This window comes from Triturus cristatus, chromosome 4_2 (assembly GCF_964204655.1).
Source record: "Triturus cristatus chromosome 4_2, aTriCri1.1, whole genome shotgun sequence".
NCBI classification, from domain to species: domain Eukaryota; kingdom Metazoa; phylum Chordata; class Amphibia; order Caudata; family Salamandridae; genus Triturus; species Triturus cristatus.
This window is the reverse complement of record NC_140586.1, coordinates 145,590,923-145,608,310: the sequence shown is the minus strand read 5'-3', so window position 1 is coordinate 145,608,310 and position 17,388 is coordinate 145,590,923.

Below are 17,388 nucleotides of genomic sequence, written 5' to 3'. Positions count from 1 at the left end.
CTCTCCTACCATGCCCCGGGAGACCCGGGTGTTGGTCCAGCGGTCGGCCTCCACGGCCAGCTTCCGGGGATCTGTGAGCTTGCTATCCAGCAGATGTTGACGTAGCTCTACGAAGCAGTTCGCAGCCAGATGTTCCCATAACATGAGGTCAGTGAGTTCGGCAAGGGTGGTGACTTTGCTGCCCTTGACCCACCCATCGAAGGCCCGACTAAAAAAGTTTACATACTCCACCCAGGTGGTGCCCGGGATCTTCCTGCAGTCCCGGAACCGTTGGCGGTACATTTCTGGGGTGAGGCCGTATCTTGTGAGGAGAGCCTCTTTCATGTGGCTGTAGGAGGTCTGCAGGGAGAGGGGTAGGTCGAGCAGGGTGTCCCTTCCTTCGCTCAGAAACCGTCCCCACAACCCCGCCCCCCAGTCCTTCTGTGGAATCCGATGGGAGGTCATGGCGACCTCGTAGGCCCGAAACCATTGCTGAATGTCATTGTTTTTATAATATTCTTTGACCACATCCTTGGGGATGTGGACCTTCTGTTCCGCTGGGGGGGCCGTCTCTCGGTTCCCCGAGGGCCTCCCGTCCTCATTTCGGGCCATGAGCTCGAGTTCCTTTAAGCTCCGTTCGTGCTCCAGTTGGAGCTTTCTTCCTTCGTGCTCCCGTTGGAGCTTCTTTTCTTCCAGTTCGCCTTGTACACGCATTTGCTCTACTGCTAGCTTCTTCTCCGCTAACTTCAATTCGCCCTCGATTTTGAGTTTGGCTAACTCGAGTTCATGACTGCGGCTTCTCTCTCTGTCCGCGAGCTCTTCCGGGGATAGGCCCCCGTCTGGTACGATGCCTCGCACCTGATTGCTACTGCTTTCACTTTGGGGGGGTTCGGCTTCGTCGGGGCGCTCCCCCGTGCCTTCTTCTCCGCTAACTTCAATTCGCCCTCGATTTTGAGTTTGGCTAACTCGAGTTCATGACTGCGGCTTCTCTCTCTGTCCGCGAGCTCTTCCGGGGATAGGCCCCCGTCTGGTACGATGCCTCGCACCTGATTGCTACTGCTTTCACTTTGGGGGGGTTCGGCTTCGTCGGGGCGCTCCCCCGTGCCTTCCGGGCGGGAGGCCCCGGTCTCCACCCAAGTTTTCAGTGCTTTCTGCAAGTCTTCCTTAGTGTTGAGGCCAGTGGTAGCGATTTTAAGTTCTTTGCAAAATTGTTTTAGCTCTTTGTGTGTGTATTCTTCCAGATGCTCTACCTGGAACACTCTGTTGGCGTTGGTTTCTGCGGAGCTCGTGGCGCTTCCTTCTGCCATCTTTGTTGGTCGTGCGTCCGTCGTTTACTGTACGATCTCTAGGTGATGGGCCCGAATCCCGTCGCTTGCCACCAATGTTAGACGGCGACCTCAGAGGAGCCCGGAAAGGGGTCCTGACTACCCTGAGACCCACCCTCACAGTATCGTAGCCGGGCACTGGCGGGAGATTCCCCAGGGGGAGGACTCTCGCAACTAGGATCGTACTTCTGGCACCACACGACACAGAGGGACCACACTGGGTATTCTCAGAACAAGTTTTATCAAACAGGTATCACTGCAAATATGTACAAGGTGAGCACGGACTCAAGAGTCTCGGAAAGCTAGGGGGTAGCGGGACTGTCTCTGGTAACGGTTCAAAGGAGGGACGTACCCGGCGCACAGCTCACAATCCTCGAGCTGGGGGGTAGGCTGGTTGTCGTGGGGCCCGGCGGGACCGGTGGAGTCTGTGGAAGCCGCGAGTCACTCAGCGGGCTCAGGTACAAGTTCGGAGGTCTTACGATCTTCAGGGAGCCGCGAGTCACTCAGCAGGGCTCAGGTACAAGTTCGGAGGTCTTACGATCTTCAGGGAGCCGCGAGTCACTCAGCAGGGCTCAGGTACAAGTTCGGAGGTCTTACGATCTTCAGGGAGCCGCGAGTCACTCAGCAGGGCTCAGGTACAAGTTCGGAGGTCTTACGATCTTCAGGGAGCCGCGAGTCACTCAGCAGGGCTCAGGTGAGTTCCAGTTCCAGGAGCCGCGACCACGTCAGCAGGCTCTCGTTGTTCCAGCGTCGAATCTGCCGGACAGCCCCAGAGCACCCCTTGTTATAGTTCGACCCCTCTTTGATGTCCGGAGCCTGTGCAGGCAGGGGTCTTGTCACCTGGGGGTCGCTTGTCGGGATTTCCTGCTATAGTCTTTTGATTCTTTCAGGGCCGGGTCGGGAGGAGTCCCAGACACCCAGCAGGCGTGGAGCCAGCCCTCAGGGAGGCCGGAGGGCCGATCGAAACCCATCGTCCCGGGGGAGTTCAGAGGTGCGATAGAAACTGCTCCTCCCTCTCTCATCCCCTGGAAGCGGGATGTCCTCCAGCCGGAGTGGCGCCTCTATGCCCGGGTCGCGCTGGGGCCGGGCGGCCATCTTGGTGCATGAAGTGGGCACGCGGGCCCGGGGTGGCCGACAGGGGAGAGGCCAGGGACGGGGATGTCCGGGTCGGTGCGTGTGTCCTGGTGGGGAGGTTCGGCGGGGCCGGGGGCTTGGGCTGTATGTACCAGGTTTCGGTGGTGCGGGGGCACAGAGGGCCATTCTACGAGGCCGGGTCCAACAATCACAATGGTGACAGATATCCCATCCACCGAAATATAAATCCCATCAGACGCTAAGCACAGCAAAGCGGACATCTGAATGCTCTAAGGCATATTGTGGCATATTGTGGCATATCGAAGTAGGAGTGTGTCCCAACAGAATGTGCATACTCACAACATAAAAAAAGAAAGTTTAGCCTTGGTATGGGCTTGTGAGCATTTTCATGTATTCCGGCATGGCAAGCCTTTTACGCTGGTAACTGATCATCAAGCTTTACGAACTATACTTGGCAATCCAAAGTCCAAAATGCCTCCTCGCATTGAACGTTGGAGAATACAATTACAAGAGTATAATTATATCATTGTGCATCATCCAGAGAAGGATCAGAATCCTGCTGACTACTTTACCAGAGTACCCATAAAAGGACATGGTACTCTATTGTGTAAAATCAAAGACACCAGCTGCCATGTTGTTATCCTAGACTATCACTACACCAAGCCATGATAGCAAAATGCTAAAGTTGAAGTATATAATTACAAGTCAGTCATGGAAACAGCATGCTCGACCTCTCACCAGTGATAGTGAACATAAAAAATACAAAAATGTTAAAGATGAACTGTCCATAACTGAGGAGGGAGTTATACTGTGAGGGTAAAAAATCTTGATTCTAGAGGATCTGCGGCAGAAAATATATTGAATTGGCCCACAAATGGACATTGGGGAATTGATGCCATAAAATGAGCTCTCCGAGATCGAATCTGATTGCCATAGCTCAGTGAACGGGTTGAAAAGGAATTAAAGGCCTGTCCTCTATGCATCTGCCTTTCTACTAAAGGTACTCAACACTCCTTAAACATTTGTGAACTCCCGAAGCATGCCTGGAAGAGAGTAGCGATTGACTTTTTTGGTTCACTTGACAATGGACATCACCTGATTGTGGACGAATGCTCACTATTTCCATTAATTGAGGATCTCTCATCTACCATTTAAGACCGAGTCATTGAGAGACTAGATGCCATCTTTGCGACATGGGGTGTTCCAGCCATATTGAAATCTGAAAATGACCGACTTCAACAGTCAGCAGTGCAAAGATTTCCTAGAGTATCTGAATATAAAGCATCATAAGAGCACACCTCTGTGGCTGCAGACCAATGGTCTGGTTGAGCGCTTTATGAGTATGCTAAAGAAGACAGTGCTCCTCTTGAGAAGCTTTATTTAAAAGCTGTAATAAACTCTACCTTGAGAGCTTATCGTTCAACACCTCACTCGACAACAGGTGAAAGATCTGCAACATTGATGCACGGAAGAGCAATGACAGCCAAGATACCTCAGTGGACCAATCAGAGAGAGAGAAGAGAACACAACTGGTGAGAAGTACTTGGTTCATAAACAAAAGAGGAAAGCATATGCTGACAAAAGATGACATGCGAAGGACATTGTCATTATGAGAGGAGATCCAGTGCTCGCATGCAAGATGCAGAAAAGAAAATCTGATGCATCTTGTTGTAGAGAAATATTGAGTATTGAGTCAAGTAAGGGGATACAAATAATATGTCTCAAGTACACTTTATTTAGTTATAGTAACTTAAGCAATGTCTCACAAACTACAAAAATAGCCTTGAATTCACTTAAGATCATAAGTTTCTTACAATCCCACTAGGATAATGAAAAAGGTTTCCACCATGGGTACAACCTTCTCCGTGCAGTTTTAACTCACCTAAGTGCCATTTCCCTGTGCTCTCAATCAAACTGGTACTTCCTTTATTCTGCAAAACAAGGTGTAGGAAGGTGGATATCTGACTATGGTTACCCCCAAATTTTTGCCTAGTGTCTAGCTGGTTTTTCGACTTAGTTGGCCTGAGATCCTGCTATTCAGGATCTCAGCCTGGCTGTTCTCTCTTTAAAATGGACTCCATGTACCCTAGGTACATACCCAATTGGTTGGATCACCCTGTCAGCCCCTGTACCAGTGTACACTAGGTACCCAGGGCATTGGTGTACCCAAGGCCTGCCAGGGGCTGAAGCATGTATTATGCCACCCCAGGCTTGGCCTAACAATTTGACACAACTGTCTGATCACTCAGCTGGGGTAAGTTGGTGTAATCACCTCTTACTTAGGTGTAGTATACCTATACCTAACCTTAAATGGGACACCTGGTAACCTATAAGTCACTCCTATGGCAGGCCTTAACAATCCTGAAGGCAGAGTGCTTGGTTCCATGTGAGATGGTGCTCTGACATGAGCTGAGCCTGTCTGCAGTGGTCGGAACAACTTCCTTCTACTGTTTCCAGATATCGTCATACCATATACTCTTAAGTGCATTATGAACCTCGCGGTTAAATGCTATCTTTGGTTTGGCTTTATCAAAACATGTCGAGTAAGGTGTCATACGAATTGGAATACTAACCCCTCGCCAATTCTGGCGACGGGGTTAGCATTCCACCCTTCTAGAGGGACACGACATGTACAGTACCTGAAACCCGGGTAAAATCAGACATAGCCTCAGCTCCACAAAATGGATGCTGCCACCACAGACACAAGTCTGCCCTCCTGCTGCTGGGAGTCCTTCCAGCTTGGGAGGTGTGGACAAAGGGTTTCCTGCCAGGGGAGGTGCGTGCACCACCCCAGACAGGATTTTGTGTATTGGTCAGGTAGGGCTTGAAAGAAACCAGACATGCCTGTGGCTCACAAGGAGCCTCGGTGCATATGCCAGTTCAAACCGGTCCTGGGGCACACCAGTCCCGGGCCTGGGGCGAGCTGGACAAAGGATTGGGGGTGTAACCACCCCCCTTCCTGGTCCCACCCATAGGGAGGGACCTAGCAGGTAGTCCGGCCCCTAGAATCCGCTTAAAGGTAGGAGCTGTGTCCTAAGACTTCAGACATCCTGGAATCAACTTAACACTAAGAAGAAGACGGGAACTTCGACGCTCTGCTGCACAGAGGACTGAAGCCAATCTCCCCTGTGGTCAGGGAGTGACCACCTTGCTAACGCAAGCACCATCCAGCGAATCAACGTCTGCTTTGCCGCCGCCTCCCGCCGGAGCCCGAGCCCAGAGACTGACAAGACCTGGACCTCCAGACCTCTCACCGCCCGATACACAGTCCCTGAAAAGAGGAGACCCGTGGAGGCACCGAGACACGTGGAGCCAGCCATCTTGAAACGACCACGACAAGCTGACAAGTGCAACAACCGAGGCTCCCTCCAAGTTGTGCTTTGGAATCTGAGAAGCCCAACACCCGAGCAGCATCTGCACCAAAGGTGAGCCCTCCAGCATCTCCACGATCTGCGTGGGGCCCTTCTGCATTTTGCCACTCGACGCGCCTAACCGGTTGCTGGCCCGCTGGCTAGTAGCCATCTTGGCGACGAACTCTACAAAATACACCGCTGGTCTGGTTGCTCCAGACTGGCCCTTGCTCCCCTCCAAAGGAGCAGTCCTTCTGACCTTGCTGGTCAGAACCATCAGCTTATTTCATCTCCTACAACAATTGCTTTTGCCAAGGTTTGTTTGCTTCGATCAAGTCACCGATACCGCCGACAGCGAGAGCCTGCGTGGGACAGCTCGTGAACCGACTCCTGGACGTCGTCGACCTCCAGGGACCACGTGGCTGCAGAGACAAGCTACACCTTCCTTCCTGTTTGCACCCGACATTGCCTGGTACCCACCTGGTGCCACGCTGGTCACTGGCTAGTGACTGTGAACACTGTCCCCTCTGCTTACAGGTCTTCAACATCTCCGATCCACTCTTGGATCCACTGCATCTCTCCCGGACCGACCGCCTGCAGCATCTTTGTCTTCAGGCTCCACGGAACAGATAGAAGAAACCCGACGCACTTCGAGGCCTATGCACCCGCTTCCTGTGGGTGAGGTAAAGCTGGCACACCTGTGCCCAAGTGTAGTAATACATCTCTAGTGCCTGTGTTCCAAATCTTGAGTTCCTAGTCCATCCGGAAGATCCTCTTTGCAGTAACTTTGTACTTTTTACGCACCCATTGAAACCTATGGGAGCACGCGTGTGACTATTTGCTCTGCACACGCCACCCGTGGACCTCCTGGTCACTAACTGAAGTTAGCTCCTTGTAGGCCCAGCGATTCTAGAGGCCCTAGGCCTTTTTCCCTTTTCTGTTCGTGGTACTTATACCACTATTTTAGTATATGGTTTGAGCGGCCACCAGGGCCTATCCATATAAAGTGCAACTTCTGGGTATTCTACTGTAATCTTGTTTGATGATTTGTGCTCCTGTGCTCATAAAGAGACTAGGGGTTACTTTGAGAAATAAATACATATATATTTTGAATATATATCTGTGTGGTGTCCTTTCATTGGTATAAAAGGGGGTTACATTTGGTAAAACAGCTGGCTTAACACGCTTCACGAGTTTAGCCTCAAAGACTGCTTAGCCTACGCTACCACTAGGGCAGCTAGTCCGAAAAGGTTGACTTACAACCACACCATAAGGGTTGCTTGGCATGGTACAAGGTGATCACTTTAACTAGTGAGCATCATATACCAGGCCAACTTCTCACATTGGTGAGCAGCGGTTGGATTTGAGCTTGCTGTGTTTTACCATTGTAATCTCTTGGTTACCAATTGAAAGATCACATAGGTACCTGTAGGTACATATAAAACAAGATTAGATATACATAAGTTCTACTGAACTTAGTTGTTGTAGAGCAAAGGGAGTAGCACACCCTGACTACAACTACTAGATAGGTTTAGTAGGTAAACCCAAGTGTAGGTAGATTGCAACACATCCACCCACACTTAAGAGCAATGGCCGGGGCAGAGGGGTCCACTGTACCCATCTCAGTTGAGAGTGACCCCCAGAGGGCACCATCCAGCTTTGCTACCCTTAACCAGAATGAGCTCAGGCATTTGGCAACTCTTAGAGGCCTTAAACAGCCCAAGAACCCTACCTCTGCTGAGCTCAGAGAACTCTTACAAAATGATGAGAATCAGAGAGAACTCAGGAAAGCTTCCCAGTTAGCCCCCTTAGGGTCAGGAACAGGAGGCCCCCCTTCTGAAGATGCTACAGGGGTACCCAGTTCCAATAGCCATCCCTTAGATGAGAATCATACTACAGGGGAGGAAAGTGGTGAGGATACAGAAAGTAGTGATGATGAAGGGAGAACTAGCCCAGTGCCAAGTGTTATACTTGGCCCAGCTAAACTAAGGCTACTGGGGATTGACAGTGGGTTTACCCCATTGGATCTCCCCAGTGGACTTAACACAGGGCTTGGGAGACAAAGGAATCGCTCAGGTGACTCCAATGCTTCTCATGGCTCTAGAGGCTCTCAAGGTCACTCCAGGAAAAGGATGACCACCCCTCAGAGGAGGGAACACGAGGCCAGAATGCAGGAAGCCCAGCTGAGGATCAGAAAGCAGGAGCTAGAAGTAGCCCTGATGGAAGAAAAACTGAGGAAGGCTAGGCAACCTAGAGAGAGTGGGTCTATACCCACTGGTGGCAGCATTGTCCCTAAGGACAAAGATAGGGTCTTTGATAATAGGAACCTGTCTAAGGTTGTGCCCCCCTACAAAAGTGGGGATGACATCCACAAATGGATAACTGCTCTTGAGAGAGCCTGCAAAGTACAGCAGGTTCCTGAAGACCAGTGGGCAGCAATCCTCTGGCTCTCCTTTGAAGGAAGAGGCAGAGACAGACTCCTCACTGTTAGAGAAGAGGATGTCAGAAACTACAGAGTCCTGAAGAGTGTTCTGGTTGATGGGTTAGGCTTAACCACTGAACAGTACAGGTTAATGTTCAGAGACACCCAAAAGACACAGACTCAGGACTGGTCTGAATATGTTGAATGTGCCACTAAGGCTTTGGAGGGTTGGTTGCTGGGAAGTAAGGTATCTGATTATACAGGATTGTACAATTTGATGATGAGAGAACAGATTTTAAGTAACTGTCAAAACCAGCTCCTCCATCAACACCTGGTAGACTCAGATTTGACCTCTCCCCAAGAATTGTGAAAGAGGGCAGATAAATGGGTCAGGACCAGGATCAGGCCTAAGAATCAGGGTGGTGACCAAAAGAAAGATACCACCAAACCTCAAGAGAAGGGAGGGGATAAGGCAAAAGAGAAATTTTCCTCAGGGCCCCAAAACTCCACACAGGGTGGTGGGTCCCAAGCTCCCTCCTCTACCACAGGTAAAAAGCCTTACTGCCATGAGTGTAAAACTCCTGGGCATTGGAAAACTGACAGCAGTTGCCCAAGGGCTACAAACAAAACTGTTCCTCCAATTACTCCTGTCACACCACCTATTACTGTCAGCAGTAATCCCCCAGGTGGTGGGAGTGCCCCCAAAAATGTGGGTGGGTTTACTTGGGGAACACAGGGGGACCCTGGCTTAGCCAATTCCCCTGCAGCAGATACTCTTGTCTGTGATGGTGGCATGGGGTTTGCCAACTTCACTGCCTGTCCCAACACTTTGGGTAGGTACAGACAGGAGCCCTACATCAATGGTACAAAAGCTGAGGCCTACAGAGACACTGGAGCTAGCATCACAATGGTGGCCCATTGGCTAGTTCCCTCTGAGCAGCTTTTGCCTGGTTTCTCCTACCAGGTGACCAACATTGATGGCAAACAGAACAGTCATCCCATGGCAGAGGTATGTCTCAGCTGGGGAGGTGTCACTGGCCCTAAAAGGGTGGCAGTGTCCCCAACCTTGCCTGTAGACTGCTTACTGGGGAATGACTTAGAACTCTCAGCTTGGGCTGGAGTTGAACAAGACACCCATTCTAAAATGGTAGGCCTTTCACAAAAGGGTAGTGGGGTTGTGCCATTCACAACCCCTGTCCAAATAGATTTCCTCCCTGGAAAGGTTGGAAGGGCAGTGGTAGCCACAGCCCAGGCACAGACAGACTTCCCTGTAGAGACTGGCAGAGCTGTGACAGTCACAGCTCAAACACAAACTGAGTGCCCCCCTGAAAAGGTTGGCAAGGCTGTAATGGTCTCAGCCTATACTCAGACTGACATAGGTGTAGTGAAGCCTGAAACTATGGATCACTCCACACAAACAGAGAGTAGTGGGGAGGGAGAAAAGTCTCCCTCTCCCCAGACATTAGGAAAAAGTCAGCCTCCTCAGGGAGCTGACCTCACCCCTTGTGAAGGAACTGCCCCAGAGGTAGCCAGGCCTGGCCTGGCAGAGCCTCTGATGTCAGTGGCCCCTTCCAAGGTGGGACCCAGTCTGGTGCAGGTAGCCTGCCTCTCTCTACCCTGCCTCAGTCAGCCCAGGGCTGCAGAGGTCAGGGAGGCCAGTGGACCCCAAGAGGGCCCCTGTCCCAAGAACCCCCCCCATCAAAAGAATGAGGATTGCCTGGCTAGTAGCCCTAGTCAGGTGATGGGTAAAAACATTCCTGAGGGATCTCCTTTACAGGTAGTTAGGGGCCTCCCCCAGAGGGATTCTGTTGGGTACAGGCAAACATGGGACCTTAGGGCCCCAGACCTGACCTGTCCCTCCTGAAAGCCCACAAAAGGGACCCAGCCTCCAGCTTTAGGTAGCCAGAGGCTGACCCTGAGAGCACAGTGCAACTCAGTTAAGGAAAGAAAGGCATCCATGGTGGAGGGGGATTGGAGGAAGGTGAGGCCTCACTTTGAGGACACTCACTTCAGTACTCCATCTCAACACCAGCCTTTTACTTTGCCAAGACACACCAAAGGTAGAGATTCCCTATGGTGGAGACCCTCTGATACCCTTAGGGTGAGGGATTGCTTAGTGGACCATGAGACAGGGGGTAACCATGCCAGTGCTGGTTCCTCCTTATATGGCCACTTGGGCAATATAGGCTTACCTGGTCAAGGTCAGCCTTATCTCCCTTCGTTTGGGGGGGGGTTGTGTAGGAAGGTGGATATCTGACTATGGTTACCCCCAAATTTTTGCCTAGTGTCTAGCTGGTTTTTCGACTTAGTTGGCCTGAGATCCTGCTATTCAGGATCTCAGCCTGGCTGTTCTCTCTTTAAAATGGACTCCATGTACCCTAGGTACATACCCAATTGGTTGGATCACCCTGTCAGCCCCTGTACCAGTGTACACTAGGTACCCAGGGCATTGGTGTACCCAAGGCCTGCCAGGGGCTGAAGCATGTATTATGCCACCCCAGGCTTGGCCTAACAATTTGACACAACTGGCTGATCACTCAGCTGGGGTAAGTTGGTGTAATCACCTCTTACTTAGGTGTAGTATACCTATACCTAACCTTAAATGGGACACCTGGTAACCTATAAGTCACTCCTATGGCAGGCCTTAACAATCCTGAAGGCAGAGTGCTTGGTTCCATGTGAGATGGTGCTCTGGCATGAGCTGAGCCTGTCTGCAGTGGTCGGAACAACTTCCTTCTACTGTTTCCAGATATCGTCATACCATATACTCTTAAGTGCATTATGAACCTCGCGGTTAAATGCTATCTTTGGTTTGGCTTTATCAAAACATGTCGAGTAAGGTGTCATACGAATTGGAATACTAACCCCTCGCCAATTCTGGCGACGGGGTTAGCATTCCACCCTTCTAGAGGGACACGACATGTACAGTACCTGAAACCCGGGTAAAATCAGACATAGCCTCAGCTCCACAAAATGGATGCTGCCACCACAGACACAAGTCTGCCCTCCTGCTGCTGGGAGTCCTTCCAGCTTGGGAGGTGTGGACAAAGGGTTTCCTGCCAGGGGAGGTGCGTGCACCACCCCAGACAGGATTTTGTGTATTGGTCAGGTAGGGCTTGAAAGAAACCAGACATGCCTGTGGCTCACAAGGAGCCTCGGTGCATATGCCAGTTCAAACCGGTCCTGGGGCACACCAGTCCCGGGCCTGGGGCGAGCTGGACAAAGGATTGGGGGTGTAACCACCCCCCTTCCTGGTCCCACCCATAGGGAGGGACCTAGCAGGTAGTCCGGCCCCTAGAATCCGCTTAAAGGTAGGAGCTGTGTCCTAAGACTTCAGACATCCTGGAATCAACTTAACACTAAGAAGAAGACGGGAACTTCGACGCTCTGCTGCACAGAGGACTGAAGCCAATCTCCCCTGTGGTCAGGGAGTGACCACCTTGCTAACGCAAGCACCATCCAGCGAATCAACATCTGCTTTGCCGCCGCCTCCCGCCGGAGCCCGAGCCCAGAGACTGACAAGATCTGGACCTCCAGACCTCTCACCGCCCGATCCACAGTCCCTGAAAAGAGGAGACCCGTGGAGGCACCGAGACACGTGGAGCCAGCCATCTTGAAACGACCACGACAAGCTGACAAGTGCAACAACCGAGGCTCCCTCCAAGTTGTGCTTTGGGATCTGAGAAGCCCAACACCCGAGCAGCATCTGCACCAAAGGTGAGCCCTCCAGCATCTCCACGATCTGCGTGGGGCCCTTCTGCATTTTGCCACTTGACGCGCCTAACCGGTTGCTGGCCCGCTGGCTAGTAGCCATCTTGGCGACGAACTCTACGAAATACACCGCTGGTCTGGTTGCTCCAGACTGGCCCTTGCTCCCCTCCAAAGGAGCAGTCCTTCTGACCTTGCTGGTCAGAACCATCAGCTTATTTCATCTCCTACAACAATTGCTTTTGCCAAGGTTTGTTTGCTTCGATCAAGTCGCCGACACCGCCGACAGCGAGAGCCTGCGTGGGACAGCTCGTGGACCGACTCCTGGACGTCGTCGACCTCCAGGGACCACGTGGCTGCAGAGACAAGCTACACCTTCCTTCCTGTTTGCACCCGACATTGCCTGGTACCCACCTGGTGCCACGCTGGTCACTGGCTAGTGACTGTGAACACTGTCCCCTCTGCTTACAGGTCTTCAACATCTCCGATCCACTCTTGGATCCACTGCATCTCTCCCGGACCGACCGCCTGCAGCATCTTTGTCTTCAGGCTCCACGGAACAGATAGAAGAAACCCGACGCACTTCGAGGCCTATGCACCCGCTTCCTGTGGGTGAGGTAAAGCTGGCAAACCTGTGCCCAAGTGTAGTAATACATCTCTAGTGCCTGTGTTCCAAATCTTGAGTTCCTAGTCCATCCGGAAGATCCTCTTTGCAGTAACTTTGTACTTTTTACGCACCCATTGAAACCTATGGGAGCACGCGTGTGACTATTTGCTCTGCACACGCCACCCGTGGACCTCCTGGTCACTAACTGAAGTTAGCTCCTTGTAGGCCCAGCGATTCTAGAGGCCCTAGGCCTTTTTCCCTTTTCTGTTCGTGGTACTTATACCACTATATTAGTATATGGTTTGAGCGGCCACCAGGGCCTATCCATATAAAGTGCAACTTCTGGGTATTCTACTGTAATCTTGTTTGACGATTTGTGCTCCTGTGCTCATAAAGAGACTAGGGGTTACTTTGAGAAATAAATACATATATATTTTGAATATATATCTGTGTGGTGTCCTTTCATTGGTATAAAAGGGGGTTACATTTGGTAAAACAGCTGGCTTAACACGCTTCACGAGTTTAGCCTCAAAGACTGCTTAGCCTACGCTACCACTAGGGCAGCTAGTCCGAAAAGGTTGACTTACAACCACACCATAAGGGTTGCTTGGCATGGTACAAGGTGATCACTTTAACTAGTGAGCATCATATACCAGGCCAACTTCTCACACAAGGTAACAAATTAATGTTCTAGGTTGCAAAAGAATCACTTCATGCAACTCAGAAGATAAGCAAACAAAAGTAAACAGGAAAGGGGAACAAAAGAGTTATTTAAATTAATATAAACTATTTATTAAAAAATAAGATCCAGTCTGAGACTGTGTGGGTTACGGGATAAAGGACCCAATCCTACCTATAGATGTGCGTATAATTCTTCATCGCTATTAATTCGCAGTGTGGTAAGACAACTAGCTTGCATAATGTATCAGGACTCCAGTCTGCGTAAAGCAGAGGTCCTGTTTCCTCGTCTCAGTACTGTGTCAATGCCAAAATATTTAGCTTTAAATCCAGTCCCCATTGTGGTTTACTCAGAAATGCCTTGCTGTACTGTAGCTCATATCACTATTGGTAATTGCTCTCCAGTGTTCCAGTATCCTCTTATGGACTGGGAAAGTAATAGATACCACTTGCCACAAGGGTAGGTGATACCACATACACAAAATCAGTTTTGCATGTTATTAGTTTAGGGATACGCCATTTCTTTCTTATCCTTTTAAGCGTGACCTCTTGTACATTCTCACTATTTTTGCATGCCTTGCAGTGTCCACATTTTTTTAAAGCTTTGCTCTGATTGAGCCAATTAGAGCTTCTTGGTCTTAGGTGGCTGTGGACATGTATATCTTTCAATGACAGATTACGTTGAAAAGTAATGCTGGGAGTGTCTCCTGTTCTGTCTCTTAATGCATTGTCTAGTCTGAGGACCTACTCTTTAGTATTTTCCTTAAGTGTACCACCTGGCTGCTATATTTCATCATAAAACAAATAGGTTCACTGCTACTGCTAGTGTCCCATTCAGGTCTCTGATGTAAGATTTCTTCCCTGTTGTAGAATCGGCTTTCTCACTTGCTTTAGCAAGGGCTTTGCCAGAATAACTCCTAGCTACATGTCTTTGAGTCATTTCCTTTTTAGTCTTAATGTAGCTCATTTCTGAGCTACAATTCCTTTTAGCTCTATAAATATATATATATTGTAAAAATATATTTTTAATATAACAGAGGAGGAGATGTAGTGTCTTGCGAGTTCGCAATGTGGAACCCTTTTGGCTCCTGATGCACTTCGAGAGCTGTAATGTAAGTTTTACAGAGGAATGCAATGAAAGCTGATTTAGAGTGTTGATTTCGCAGTTACACGCATACAAATAAAGACATGTAATACCAAGCTCCGTATGTGGCGTATTCATTGGTGGGTACTCAGACTGGAAGACATTACAGCTTACATTAATTACATTAATTACAATGTCATCTTTTGCAGTTGCCCTTCGATAGCATGCATTATAATAATAATTGTTACACTTCCAATTCACATTTTCAGGTAGAAGTTGAGGTCGTTAGGGTTTTTAATCACTTCTGGGGTGAATTTCAATTTTATACTAATTTAGATCTACTTATGTTTTTATGTATCTTTTCTCATTTGTGATTGTTGTTTTATCAGTGGGTTAGCAGTTTTCGAAGTTGGATTTTTTTCTTTCACTAAGTGGACATGAAGAGATTGAAGCAGGAGAGCGTTTTGTTAATTATTTGCTATTTTACATTTAAAATTTTAATTACAAGTATGTTTTAGTTAAAATAGAAACTACTTACTTTGCAAGGTAGTTGTTGAGATGTACATATATCTTTTCTAAGGGTCTGATAAGAGAATCTGGCAGAGTTTCCTCGTTTTACAAATTTATTCATGTTTGAAGTTTTCAATTGATGAAATTGGTGTGCTTTTTATATTGTTGATTCAATTGTGTGATTTTATTGGTTAAGTTTGTTTATAGTTTGAGTCCATTTGGTTAGTTTAGTTTTAGCTTGAATTTATTTTATCAGTTATGTCTTATATTTTACTGGCTTAAGAACTCGGTGCTCTTTACCTCTGCTAACAATTAGTAGCAGTAGTAATGTGGCTTTGCTCCCCCTGTTAAACATGGTTGTGTTGGAATATCCCTAAATGGTGTATTTAACTTGCTTATAAGACCCTAGTATTGTGTGCAAAGGTTACCCAGGGCCTGAAATGTTTATGCCACTAATAGACCGCATCACTTATTGAGTGATCCACTACAGTGGCAGTACAAACATAGCTAAGGCCTACACTGTGTAGCCTGACTTGGCAGTATTAAGTTAAATAGGCCAATCATGGAAAACCAATCCTAACACACTTTATAGTAGGAGCAGTTGCACTTTAACACTGCAACAAAACTACAGTGGTTCCGTAGGGTGTTAAACTAATTTCTTCACATCAGTCTAAACAATTTCAATAATATCACTCAGTTTAGAAACAAAAGGAACACATACGAAAAGTACTTCATAAATATCAAATTCAATCAGAATATTTATTTTAATTTAATTTCTCAGGCTGTCAAAAATAGTGACATATAGTACAGTGAATTAAGTGCTCAGTGACTGTGGTGAGGTGAATGCAATATATACAAGTGCAGATAAATTATGTACAAATATTCACAATGGGTTTACGGGAAAAAGGGGTCAGAACAAGTTTGATCAAAGTCTCTGGCAGAGGGAAAAAATGCTCATCATTCAAAACCAAGAGACTTGATATGGCTGAGCCAACGTACAACGCCGACGTTTCGACCCTAACGACAGCCTATTTCGTTGATGTCATGGCGGGTCTTCTTCAAGGCTAGGGGGTAGTAGTAGACAGCCCAAATTGAGGTATGAATTCCTCAAATGAAACTCTTCCTTTCGAGTCTGATGAGTATCCAAATTGAGGTATGAATTCCTCAAATGAAACTCTTCCTTTCGAGTCTGACGAGTATCTGATGTGAATCAGGGACCAACATGGTCCTTAAATGTGCGGTTGGCGAAGACTATCCTTTAAAGTAAAGGGACTACAAGAATTAACCAGAGACATTGATTTGCATATGCATGCAATATTATTTTTTAAGAGCAGGCAGTGGTCCCAAGGATGAAATGAAAATATTTCATTTTTTAAAACAAATGCATCCAGTTTTCCTTTAAGGAAAACGGGCTGCATTTTAAAAAAAGAAGCTGCTTTATTTAAAAGCAGTCCCAGATATGGTGGTCTGCTGAGCCCAGCAGGCCACCATCCCTGGGAGGGCCTGTCATTCCCAATAGGCTCGCAGATTGCGAGAGACTCATTAATATTCATGAGCCTCGCAATTTGCCACCCCATAGGGAATCGCAAACAATGTTAAACACACTGTTGTAAATGCCAAATAGTGCCTCGCAAATTGCGAGTCACAATTGCACCGCAATTTGCAAGTCGCTATTTGGCAGGTCGTATAGCCGGCCCTTGGTGCAGAGCAAAGTGAAGAGTTGACATGGCACACAAGCCTGTGTGCCGTGTCTACAAGCCACTGCCCCGGCATAGGTCATCCACCCCTCTAGCTGGGTGCACTATACCAGTAGTGAGGGTACAGGTGCATGAGCTCCTACAGTGTCTAGACCAATTCTTAGACATTGTAAGTGCAGTAATGCCATAAAGAGGATATGGTGCTGAGAGTTTGCCATTACGGAATCCACAGCACCATAATTGCTTTGCTGAAAACTGTGAAGTTTGGTATCAAACTTCTCAGCACATTAAACCCACACTGATGCCAGAGTGGGATTTAATGAAAAATTCACTCGTGGGCATCTTAGAGATGCCCCCTGAAAAACGACCAGCCTCTCGTGGGTTCCCTGACTGGTACACACCAGCCTGCCACCATAAAACATGTTTCTGGACCCCTGGGGAGGGAGCCTTCACTCCCTGAGCCCAGATCAATGCCATTCCTGGGTGGTCACACCTCCCCCAGGACAGGAAGAGCCATCTGTGGTAGGGGAGCTTTAAAGGCCTTACTGCCTTTGTAACATGACCCCAGCCTCTCCTGCTGGCCCCCTTCCTGTCTCAACTCCTTTTTGGCGGGAAGACCGGCATTAAAAATGAGCACAGCCCATGAATGGATGGAGAGCTCACCTGCAAGAACTGTCAACCAAAGGCCTGTGGATAGATGCAGAGAAGACACTTCATATCAATATGTTGGAACTCTGTGTCATACGTCAAGACCTACAAGCATTCCTTCCCAGAATAGTAAGTCAACCAGTCCTCGTCAGAACAGACAACACAAGGACTGTGTTCTACATAGCCAAACAGGGAGGAACAGGGTCCTGATCCCTTTCAGAAGAAGTTCAGTTACTGTGGAATTGCTCCATTTCTCATGAGATTAACATTGCTGTGGAACACAAG